At 37.8% G+C, this 13,490-nt stretch overlaps 1 protein-coding gene across 2 annotated transcripts in view; it reads left to right on the top strand.

Moving 5' to 3' along the window:
- Positions 1-13,490, top strand: part of nlgn1 (neuroligin 1) — a 314,164-nt gene that overhangs the window by 77,672 nt on the left and 223,002 nt on the right. The gene's annotated exons all lie outside the window — the stretch shown is intronic.

Below are 13,490 nucleotides of genomic sequence, written 5' to 3'. Positions count from 1 at the left end.
TGAGCAGACCCCTTTTACCTTTTTTATCCTTTCTCCTCCCAGCTCCAGTCTAAAGCTCTTAGAAAATACCAAAGGATTGCCTGCAGTCAAAAGAATCTAAATTACCCGCTCTTCTTTCATTGTGATCACCTGCCAGCTTTAGGAGATGGGAAAGGTTTTCCCTGTTGATGCAGCTCAATCATCCCATTCTTTATCCCCTATACTACACAAATGATCTGCAGTTCAGTGACAATATTAGATCAGAAAAACAGAAAGACTGGAAACGTAGGGATTGACACATATTACTGTAGGATTATTTTGAAAACAGAAAGATCATTTAAGCTACAACCAACAAACTCCGAGTGAAAACTCAGAATATAGTCAGAAAGTAAACCTCTCTTGAGACGTAACCATTGTTGTTTTTTATTTTTTATTTGTATTGCCTGTAATTTCCTCTCATTCATCTCTACTCACATGCTCACAGATCAAATGGCACTAAAGCTACCAGGTGAGGCATCTACCTGCCATCAATAGCAGTGGAGGAAAAATTAATGCAGACTATGTAGCCACATTTACTTTAGTACAATTCATATAGACACTGTCCAAGAAAAAAGAAAAACAGATTTTTGTTTTCAGTAGTGCTGCTATTTTTTTAAAGCTCAGTTGCCTTAAATTTTCTCCAGTTTGACAGTGAACTCAAATTGGCCAGTCTCCTGTTGAGGTAGTCCTCATTCTGCCTGCTTTGCCCAAATTTGTCTCTGTTGTTGTGAAAGAAATGTGAGAGAAGCAGAATAATGATCAAAAACTGTTGCAGCTTGTCTATTTGTCTTAAAGGTGTCCTCGAGGTTTTTCTTGAAAATAAACTGCTTAAGACTGTGTGACAGTCGTTGGCGTCAAAACGTAAAGTCTACAGCTGCTGCAAACGATCAACAAGATGATACAAATATATAGGAAGGGCACCGGAAGTGGTAAATGATTAGATTGGGAAGGTTAGTATTTTTGTGTACGCAAATATTCTTGTGAGACATATAAAGTCTTCCAGTGTAGTTAAACTACTTCTGGTTGTCGCTGGCTTATTAAGATTGTGCAGCTATTAAGCACAAAGGATTGTCTCCCTTTGTCATCATTTTTCCCCTCGCCTCATCAAACTGGCATCATTAATTTACCAATTGAAAGGGTCTTTAGGCAGTTGACTTGCCATTTTTAAAGTAAACAGTGTCTAGGAAGGGAAAAAAAAAATCTCTTAAAAAATCGTTAGCTAATGAAGCCTTAACAGCAATGATTATTTTCTTACTTGGAAGGCAGTGTGTGTGAAACTAATGACTTCTGAGCAATAATTAATTGATTCTTGGCCACCTGAATAAGCAGAATTTTAATAAGTAGTGACAAAGAGGACAAATCTCATTATAACCATCTATTTCGCATATGTAAGAATCATTGCAATGCTTTGAGTGGTGTGGAAGGAAAATATACACTGAGCCTAGATCATTCCACACTCTAATTAAAAAAGAAACCCTACAAATACGAGCATCGAAGCAATATAATGTTGATTGTGGTCTGTGACACTTGACATTTTAGCCATTTGTTTAGATTTTTAAAGGGTATCTGTTAGTGGCAAATGAAATAGTGACTTCTCAGTAAAACTTTAGGACTAGTTGGATTATTTATGCAGAGAAGAGCAGCAGCTACATAAGCGTGAAGTAGTAGTTGTGAAGCTGGGGTTGTGTAAATCTCTGTGTTGCTGCTCTCAAGTGTGATGGTGTAAAAGTTTTCACTCTAATACACATTTTCCAGACGCTTGAAGTGCGATTGATTGCTGTTTCTCCCTCTCATTTCCCCCCCAGATCTATTATAACTGCACCTTTGGGCCCGAAGAGAGTTCTTTCAGCAGACAAATATATACCACGAATACACACAGAAACCCTCTGTGGACATAGCGCCAGTCATTGTTGTATAGTGTGAATGTGTGATACATCTCATATTAAAAGTTCTGCAGTGAGCATTATGAAAGGTAAAGGTTTCTTAAATAGCCAAGGGTTGACAGAATAGATTATCGAGAACTTAATGGCTTAAAACCATAAAAAGATGTCACCTCTGTAGTCATCAGTACAGAGACTGATATGCTGTTTGTGAGTGAAGGCAATTCCCTCAAGGCTCACAGGCACTCTTATCTGTCTAAACCAGGGGTGTCAAGTCATTTTACATCACATGCACATACAACCCACTTTGATCTTAAGCGGGTTGGACCAATGAAAGTCTACTTTCTGTAAAGTAGTCACAACTGTTTTTTGACATGATACACACAAAGCTGCTGTGATAAAGAAAGAAATCTGTCAGCATGACTCTTTGGACTTAAATTGTCAGAAATAAATGTGTTAAATTATAGAAAAGGTTCTGGTAGCTCATTGCTCAGACTGTCCAGTTTATTGTTGTTGTTGTTTATCTATGTATTTATTTTTATAGTAGTCATAAAAAACAATTTTTTTTAGTTGAAAGTGAAAAACAAGCTTTTCTGATTTTCACAGTTACAGAGGTTTTATTAGAGATATAGCTAAGCGTTTTGTAATTTGGCATAGTTTATGAAAATTTCCTCGGTATGAATAGCAGAAATTTGGCTTTGTTGTCAGAGGTCATTTTGGGGAAAAAAATAAAACAGTGGCCGCCAACACGACACGACGGTAGACTGCTGTGTAATAAAGTGAATAAGGCAGAAAATAGAGATTTATGATGGGAAACTGAAAGTGAACTGTAAATTTAGGCTTTTTCAAGGAAGCTGTTTTTATTCAGTGTTTTAATAAAAGCCTTATTTTTATGCATTTACTACTACTAGGGGGAATTCACATGAGGTTTAAGGCCTGGACAAGTTTGAAACCTTTTGTCCTCCACAATGGAAAATGGATCAAAATAAAAAAACAGTATCGCTTTAGCCAGCTCCTAATTTTTTAAATTCTGCACTCTTAGTCTCCAGCATCGTTAAATGCTGCTCATTTTCTCTCTGTGTACCTGGCCTGTGCCACTAAACTTGCTCTTCAGAACTTCTGCCCCCTTCCTTCCTTCACATAATGGTATGATCTAAGTCTGTCTTTGCATGTGATTGGGTGCATGGTGTGCCCATCAAAATAAAGTCCCACCCCTGCCTGTATGGGTTCTCAGCAGGGCTGAAGATTCAGCTCGCACGTACTGATGGGCCATTAATAACTGTCTTAAGAATTTGTCTCACAGGCCCGATATAATTCTATGGCGGGCCGGATATGACCCGTGTGCTGTACGTTTGACACCCCTAGTCTAGACTATACTGTGAAACTGATTTTTTTTTTTTTTTTTGTTTGCCTCTCAGTGGATACGTTTTTTATATCAGTTTGTCCGTGAGTATGTCCTTTGGATTTTTAAATGTGAAGCTGGAATACAGCTTATTTTGAAAATAAAAAACAGTTTTTTCTTCAAAGTGTGAGGATAAAGCTCAAGTAAGATGAACTAAAATTTCTAAACACAGTGTTCTCAGCAATGACCATCATCAGAAAACTTTGCTAGTATCCAATTATGCAAAAGCCCTCATGCAACTGTTGAAACTTGACTAAGGTTTGGGAACGCAATAGTTTAACAAACATTTTAAACCATTGCAGCTCTGTATTTGCCTTGTCTAAAAGTCTCGTACACTGCAAAAACAATCCTTAACTGCCATTTGTATTCTCATTACATCAAATACTGCTGTTTTGTCAAAGGTGTCTCAAATATATGCACAAGGGATCCCGTTTGCTGGCCTTAGGAGAGTATGATACAGGTGATGCAGGTATTTCACTCCCATCTAGTCCCTTATGGACATGCATGAGTGTAGGTACTACCTACAATTAAGCCTAAATAATTTCTTCTTCACTCTGTCACTCTAAAAGCCTGTGGGTTAAAAACTATTTATAAACTTCATCCCACTGAACTTTGCTCTCTGTAAACACATTTAGAATAAATTAATGTTTAGACTGCTTCTCTCCAGCTAATGAGTTAGCAAATAAGGAATTTTGTTATTAACCCCCCCACACCCCCCAAACAACAGAATATCTGACTGTTCATTGGATGACATGATATTCAGTCAGTTATGTGTTAAATTTGACACAGTCATTGCCAACATAACAACAGTGAGTGAGGTTACTGGGTTATAGCGTTTACTTTTAGAAAGTTGCTCATGGCTACTAACACATGCATGGATACATGTGTGCCATGCTGTGGTGGCAGCAGGGACTCAGCATTCCCATGCACGACACGTACTAGGGCAATTGCTGCGGCGATTTACCCTCTGCTCTGTTGCCGTGGTGACTGAATCACTAAGGAGAAGTGTGTGTGTGTGTGTGTGTGTGTGTGTGTGTGTGTGTGTGTGTGTATCCAGACGGGATCATACAAGGGCCCTTGTTACTTAAAGATGATAGCTCCCTCTCCCTCTTTTTTTGTATCTCGTTTTTATCTTGTCTTTCACCCACTCACCTTTTCTCTGCATCATTTCATTGTCCTCATTGCCCCAATCATGCATTCTTTCCTTTATCATTTTCTATTGCTCCATTCCTCTCATTTTTCAAATCGTACGTCTGTTCCTTTATCATTTCCCATTTTTTCTTGAACTCTGAGTATTACAGTTTGTTCGTTCCTTTCCTTCATAGCAGTTGCCACTAAAGAGTTCCTGTTACCTTGTGTGATATTCTGCATATCTGTGGCTAAACAGTCTCTATACTTCCATAGCCACCATTGGTTCTTTTAAGCTTTGTGGGGACACAATATTAAAATGAATGTAATCAGTTAGCATGAGACAATCGTTGTTTGTCTTAGCATGCTGAATGTTTCTCATGAAAAGAAAAAGCTGGATAACACAAGACTCTCACTGAAAATCCTTAATAGTGTGGATGAAAGATAATACAGTGCTTAGTACTTTATTAAAGGTCCAGATTAGGAGCTGGAGAAAAGAGTGCTCTGCTGTAAATCCTGGAGGTTTGGATAGCTTAAGGTGTGATGGGAGAGGTATTAAAATCATGCAAGTTTATATGCTGATGAGATGAGAGTCAGATAAGACACCAAAAACAGGATCAACAGAGAAGAGATGTAAATGTCAAGAGAGGTGGTTGTGGCGACAAAAAATATTAGGAATCTTAGCTTTCTATTCGTCATATCTGCCTTTTTTATTTAGCTCAAAGCTCTTAATAATTTTATTTAGATTTTTCTGCCTTACCTGTGTCATGTCAGTCCAATTAAGTAATACATAACTGTCTTCTTTCCCAGCTAGACTGACTTCTTGAAACTCCATTTCCCAGTCACATAAGGGCTTCCATTGTGCTTTTTGTAATATATTTGAGTTGAGAGTTGTTTTGTTTTTTTTGGTTTTTTTAATGCATGGGCTTATTGCACCTTGCATGCCAGTTTCCGTTGCTTCACTATCTTCATATGTCACCCTAGAACATAGGTGTCAAACAAATTTGGCCCGCAGCCTACTTACATTTGGCCCGCGAAGCCATACCAAATTACTATCAGAGCTGGCCTACTGGTATTATACAGCTAATGTATATATTGTTTAGTATTAAGCTTTGCTTGTTCCATATTCAGTTTTTCAGCAAAACGTGTTTGAGTCCATAAGAAAAGATTCATTCTTATGTCTGGAGGAATAAATATATTTCAATAAATATTAACGTTAGCTCGCGACTTTGTTCCAGTTTTGAATTTTGGCCCACTGTGTGTTTGAGTTTGACACCCCTGGCCTAGAATATTGGATTTTTGTCTGCCTTTGAATCTTTTTCTGCATTTGAGCCCACTTCTCACAGATGTGGTGTTGTGATTGCAGTTTTTCAACCAGAATTCTCACAATAATAAACTTTCAATTGTTTTTTTTTTTCCTTTAAAAAAAAAAAATTTTTCTTTAGCTGTATAGGTCACCACACAAACTCATATATCTGCTATTTTGACATGTGCAGAAAATTATTTAAAAATAAGGGAGTCCATTTTTCACAGATGGGGTTTTGTGGTCGCCGTGAAAACCCTTAGTTACGTAGAAATAAAGCCAAATGAGCAAGAGGGACACAAGGAATTAAGGAATGATTTTGCTTTTTACTCCAAATATGTTGTTTTTACTCATAATAACATTAAGTTCAAATACAGCCCTGCAATAACAGATTCACTCTTCACTACAGTAACAGCACATCTTACGATAATACATAAAATTTCTGTCTGTTTGGCAGCAAGCTTGATGTGACAAAGTATAGTTCATCAACCAAACATGCCACACAGGTACATCCAAAGGACTTGAAGGTTCAATATTAGATATTATGATGTCAACCTGTTATTTAGTAGCCACTTACCAATGCGCTAACACGACACATTTTTAACATTTATTCAGTTAAAAACATTGTATAACACTTTCCTGTTTACATGATTATACATTTTAATGTCTTTACATTGTTTAATAATAGACTCAACTGAAATGTATACAGTATAGCAGAGCAGGACCGGAGCATTGCAGTAGACTTCAATATAATCTTATATTTATTTTGATGAACAAGATCCACCACCCCTATTCTTCTCTTCATAGTGCGATTGAGAATAGTAGTTTGCCATTGGCACAAGTAGACCACACAGTACACGCAGATTCTGTTTATCCCTCGTGTGTGACAGTGATATGCAGCTTGTGTAACCGTTGCCGTGAAAAGGTTATATACACATTAACCTGTTCTCACTAGAAGGGTAACAGATACTGTTGTTTTGCCAAACCTGCTCTCATTTCACTGATATGCGCCTGCTAGAGCAGTTTAAATAATTAGATGGGTCTTAGTCCCAATTGGTTAAATGCAGATCTCATTTAATAAACACACTGGGTAGGACTCATTCTTCAAAGTACAGTGTTAATGCTGTGAAAGGGCATGTTTTAACTGAAACCGCAATCTTTTTATAATTGTACAGAAGCACATAGTCGTGCTTAAATATTCTCCTGACAGATTTACACTTTGCTCCATCTCCACCCCGCCTATCATGAAATACAGCTATATTTATGGCAGTAAAAGGAGACCTTGTCCGTGTCTCTGTCAGGTAAGTGGTGTTTGACAGAATATCAGTATTTTTTTCTGCCCTTGAAAAAAAGAGGCTGCGCCACATGATTGAAAAAGCCATCCTTTAATTTAATCCTTCAGATTCATTTTGAAGTTTGGCGATCCTTTGATTTACTGTGATAACAATTAATTATTAAAATAAGCAGCTATATGACAGGAGAGTATCACGAATCTGCCAACTCTATTCTCTTAACACATACTTTACATCAGCCTGGTACAGCCATGCATATTTCAAAAACAGAAACTATGTTGATCATGCAGCAGTGAACAGCAAATGATTCACTTAATTAACTCACAATACCATAATCTCCTTTAGCTGTATCAAAGATCTGGAACCTAAAAATAGTGTTTCACCTGACCCAGAAAGTTAATGATTAAAATTACACCTCACCTGACTACAGATTTTGACACTTTGACAGCATTAGGAAACAATAAGACGAGCACGCATCTTGTCTGCAATTACAGCGATAGAATTGTCAGTTTAACAAAGTAACTGAATAAAGGCAACAATGTTAAAGGTTGACATAATACGGCTATTATGATAAGCCAATCTGGCTTCTCTGCCTTTTGTTCATTCAACAGATTATTATGCTGCTATGAACTGAATGGAGATGAGAGTGTGCAGACATTCACTAAATTTGACATTGCCCTTCAGATCCACAGGGAGGAAGCCTTAATTTAGGTTGCCTGAGATTCAGCCTTTCTGTCTGGGGGAAGGTCAAGGAGTGTTAGGCAACACTTATTCACCAAAGCAATTATATGTAGGCCTGTTGAGCTCCAAAAGAGGGACCAAGTCAAACTGTTGCAAAGCTGACAAGGTGAAAAAGGATAAAAGGAAAAAAAAAGAGAATACTACAAGTTATACTAATGACATGACAAACACAACTTTTTCCCTATTCAAATTGTTTTGCTAGCAAAGCTTAATCACACCTGATTCATAGCAATGTTTACTCCTCAAAATTATTTTCATACCACAAGAGCCATTGTGGCATTATGTACAAAACACCTCAGGCACATTTATTAGGACTGGATAGAATCGAATCGAATAATCCTTTAATTGTCCACAAGGGGTAATTTGGTTGTAACAGCAGCCAGAAAGACACATATATAAACAAACAGTACACAGGACACAGAACAGAAACATACACAATTTTTTCTTACATATGTACATCAAGGACAATGGTTACTATAAACAGAGTACTGTACAGGTATTACATTAAATAAAATTAACTACAGATAAAAGGCAAACCCAGGTTGTAGTGTGAATCGGTTGATTAAATTATTGAAGTGATTAGATCAAAGGTTGCCTTGGTATGAACGGGTAAGAATTTAGTGGACAAAGTTTAAAGATCATAGTCACTACAAATATAAAGAAACAAATAGTTTAGTTTATCAGTATCTTTATGGCAAGCACAAAATTTAAAGAAAGACAGTAATGAATGGGTCAGATCTGTGTGGAGTCCATTATGTACGCCTTTATAAGAGCACACTTTAGCCCGTTTTCCATTACTACCTACTTGGTACCAGGTACAATGACTTAATGGAAAACCCTGAAAACCGTGGCGAATCGATCCAAGTACTAAAGTAGTACCTACTCGGCAGGAGTTCTAAACCAATCAGAGCAGGAACTAATATGTGACATCATCAGACTTCATGCCACAGATTGACTGGTCAGTGGCATCACACAACGAGTCATGAGAGGGGCTTGCTCACAAAAATATAAACCACTATTTTTGAAACCTGGCAACGAGGGAAATGGCTACAAAAAACAACTTGCTGCTCAGTCTGGCAGAAAGCCACAGACTGGGCAGCAGGTACATCGTCACCTCGATGATACCTTTATAGCGTTCGTGTCGCATACTAATTACGTCACAGGATACTCAGCAGCTGTGTTGCTGTAAGGATTACCATGCACATTAGGTGGTATCCAATTGTAATGGAAAACCAGTCGACCCGAGTTTGAGTTGTGGTGAGGTGATCCCAGTAGGTACTAATGGAAAAGGGGCTTTTGTAGTCTCATATAACCTTCACATCTGCATAATCAACTGTTTAACAGTGAATTGCCAAAATAGATGACCATTACACACAGACACTAACACACACGCACACCAAATAGTTTGGGTGTCATTCACAATAATTACAAAGATGCAACGTGCTGAATATACCATGGAAATAAGATACTGACACATAACTTAAACCTAAAATATGTTAAACGATCCAGACAATATTCCATCTTAATAATATTGATTTATTATCGTACAGTCAGTACTCACTTTTTAATTAATACTAGACAGAGGTGGTAATAAAATATTTGTCATATGCAAAACACACATGGGCTAGAAGTCCCTTAACAATTAGTTTTTCTGGTGTCCTTTTCCTAGGCTGTTTATTTCTAATTTCAGATCTTTATTAAATGTGTTCACAATGAGAGGGAAATACAGAGAGGTTATATTATTGGCTTTAAACTAGTGTTTAATTCCATTCCAGGCTTCTAGCAACTTCGTTTCCTTCATAGTTTTTAGAACAGATGTGCTAAGAGCATCAGAGCATCTAATTAATTACTGTAGTCACTAACAAGCAGAATGCATATGCGAATGAAATGTTTCAGTATAAACTGAACTTTATGTAAAGGAAGCTATGGCAGGACCTCTGATATTGCTGATACTGCACCACAGGTTGCAGAATGAATTGTGGGAACCATTCTTAGTGGATTTTTCTCTTTCTTTCATTGAGCCAGTTCCTATACGTAAGAATAAAATAAGCTCCTATCCGATCCCATCCTACCTTAAGTATATCTGAGATACACTTAAGGTGTTTTTTGAAGTAGCTGCTATGATGCACCTGTTGCAGTGAAAGATTTATTTCCTTATTCATCACATACAGACATCTGGCAAAGTCTCCTTGGTTAGACACTGTGTGTGTGTGTATGTTAAAGGGCATACTTAACCTAAAAACATGATCATCACGGCGTTAGTACCTAAACCCAATCAACCAGGAACTTGAAGTGAAACAATACAGTGTTGAACAAGGAAAACCTGCAGTTTCTAGGCTCACAGTTTTGTGTACTTTAACTCTTTAAACATTTATACATTCGTCCTATTATTGGTTGATTGATTGATTGATAATACTTTATTCATCCCGAGGGAAATTGGGTTAAGGCTGCCAGCCGTCCCACCGCCATCTTACCCTTCTGACCATGCATACATTACACAAACATCACGTGGGGTTGACAGGTCAGAGAGGTATAACAAGGGAAATGCACAACATGAGGAAAGACGAGGAGAAAAAAGAACTCCCCCAGACTGAGCTCCAACAGGAAGATCAGTTTGAGAACAAAAAACCCACCTCAGCACAAAACACATGAATCATCTCACAACATAGAAGACATAAGCTTCGAAGGCGTTTGGAGGGGGGGTGGGGTGGGGGGGGTGAGTGCAGGTCTGTGTCAGTGTACATGTGTATGTGTGCGTGTGTGTGTGTTCCGTGTTCAACCAAGAAAAAGTGTCCCTTCACCCGGTTAAGCAAAAGTCAACAATCTTCGATCTACGTGGATGAAGGAGGGACAAGAGTTCTGACAACAATCATTATAAGAATATAATAAACTGGAATATAAAATTTCTAATTATGCACCTGCAACCACCATAACATGCATTAACGCCACCTTGTGTATAGGGATTTTCTTTTGTAAAACCAAGTATTTACGCATTTTTTGCTCTGAATGAATATAGAATTTTTACGATTTTCATGATTATGATGGTTTAAAAATTAAGTTTAACTGTTAGGGTATGCAGCTGTTATTGGGGTAAATACTGGCAAATGCAAATGCTGTTAGGGTATGCAAATAAATAGGCCAATATATAAGAAGAAATGGGTAGTGCTACCTGGCAGTAAACTATTTCCTAAATAAATAAAATGCTATGCACTGTGGATGTCTTTACAGATAAATATTTATGATATCCACCTGACAAATGCTCCTTTTTTGTTCATTTTATTTATTTGTTTACAGAGTAAAGTCAACTTTTCCACTTACTCATCAGTAGTGGTTTTTGATACGGGCGACATGGGCGGTTGCCCGGGACGGCATCATGGTGGGGGGGGGGGGCATCACGGGCATCGGCAAAAAAAAAAATTACTCGTACTCGTGCTGCCCCGACGTCATGCCAGCGCATATCGGGAATGTCGTAGGCACCGATTGGTTTTCTATCGCCCATTTGCTGGGAGTAAGGGTGCCCTCTGTTTGCCATGTGCGCCTGCTGCTTGCTGCGCAGGGAGGAGAGGGCGGGGCGGCGGGGGATTCTCTGGCTGGCTGGAGCAGCAGCTAATAACCAACTCGCAAAATAAAACAAAATTAAAACAAACCAACAAACACGAAAACACCAGACCGATGTTTTTTTGAAATTCTATACGCGAAAAGTGAGCGCGAGAGCCCTCGGTGCGCCTGCTTGCTGCTGAAGTCAAAGTAAACTTTATTGTCATCTCCGCTACATACAGTCCAGTATATAGAGACGAGATGACGAGGCTCCAGTTACAGCAGTGCAAGTAAACAAACAATATATATAAGAAGAATAAGAAAATAAATATACACTTTAGGACTAGTGGTAAAGGGATCAATAACAATTTAAAATTTATAATTTACAGTTTGATGATTTAAAGTCTCACACACAAGCCGTCGAAAGGGGAGGCGGCCCTGCTGCTTCCAAATAGAGCACATTTCATTCATAATAATGTAAATCCAAGTCCATTATGTATTCATGATTTGAATCCTGGGTTGTGCGTAATCCCAGAAATAAACCCATGACAAAGTGAATCTGTGAAGTAAGGTGTAGGTCTATTAGGTTATGCTGTGGTGATCCTCGGGTTGGGGGGTGATTGTTCATACTGGAGTGCAAAATTAAAACCAATGGAAGATGGACAAGAAAAGTACAAAGCTATCAGGTCCTCAGTTTAGAAAAACGAGAAAAGAAGAGGAGGAGAAACGAGCAAAAGATGCAGGTAAGCAGATGTGTCATTGGATAATGGCAGGTCATCCTGAAACAATCAGAATCATATTCAGAATACTTTATTAATCCCTAAGGAAGTTATGTGGGTTACAGTTGCTCCAAGAAGAAATGGTAAAAAGGGGAGGGAGTGTTCGCCCAGGGTGCCAAACAGGCTAGGACCGCCACTGCTACTTATAACTTATTTTACTAATTGTGAAGTTGCACTGATATCCTGTTTACAAAATGCCGAGCATATGTTTTTATATTTTAAGAATTATATGTGTTTAAGAAAAAAAAACAAGCAAAAATACATTTCCAGAACACATATTTTGTTTTAACTGTCAAGAAACGTCAAGAAATAACTTTTCAGTCAGGTAGATATGTGACAGTTCATGTGTGTTAAGCAAGACTTGTATCTCTTGAGTTGGCTATACTCAACACACAAGCACACAAAGGTGCAAAAGAAATCAATCGAACTAGAGAGGCTTGCAGTCTATCTGTAGTGCGGTGCATTCTCCAACGATTTCCTGCCGACATTTTAATGTATCTATAGGACAGGTCGATGAGCACGCCGGAAAGAATTCTATATTTCTGCCTGATGAACTACTTAATCATCTCAGGAATGGTTGGCTGAGTGAGAAAAATCCATATCCATTTTACCTTTTGTCTTTCATTGGCCACTGCCTCTCAGGTCATCAAAAAATAGAAAGAGAAATGAGGCGGGAAAGTGAAGGAGGTAGCGAGGGTGGATAAGAAAATATATCTCAAAACAGAACATGTGAGAAAAAAGAAAAAAATAACGGTAGGTGCAAATCATAAATAAATAAAGAAAAAACAAAGCTGTCATTCCAATAACAAAAATTATGTTTACAACATGAGGATTGTTTAAAAGATATTTTAAACAATTAGTATCCAATCATTGATTAATAATAATGTATTGAGAGCAAATTATTCACTATTATGATTTTTTTTTCTGTGATACAGACGGGGTTAAAATTTAAAGGGTACATTAAATTGTGACACACCACTAGCTTTTAGAGACTTTGTTACTGCTGTCTCTCCTTGCGTATCATTTGTCTTAATTTCACTGTATTTACATGGATAAAAAATGGTTCTCAGGACTCAAGACCCAAACCTCAAGTCTAACTCCAGTCTGAAGTCTTTGCTTTCTGCGACTTGAGTGCGACTCGAGTCTAAGTAGCAAGTGTCAGTTGCCATCTCTGCTAAAAGAAGAACTTTTTCCATATCCATATTATTTTCACAAGCTGCAGTGATTTAAAGGAGTATTCATCGCATGGTTTCTTGTTCAATGTGAAACACATATTTTGCTGTCTTGGAGGTAGGATTATATATATTTATAAAGTATAAACTTGATCCGACTCCTTTTTAAGCATGCAAATTGTGTGGTATATTGAGTTATTCATGACAACTTGATTTATGTATTTTGTTGTTATTTTAT

This window comes from Copadichromis virginalis, linkage group LG23 (genome assembly GCF_057382275.1).
Source record: "Copadichromis virginalis isolate Kocher_CV1m ecotype Utaka linkage group LG23, C_Virginalis_male_GT1.1, whole genome shotgun sequence".
Classification (NCBI taxonomy): Eukaryota; Metazoa; Chordata; class Actinopteri; order Cichliformes; family Cichlidae; genus Copadichromis; species Copadichromis virginalis.
This window is presented reverse-complemented; position numbering and strand designations above follow the sequence as displayed.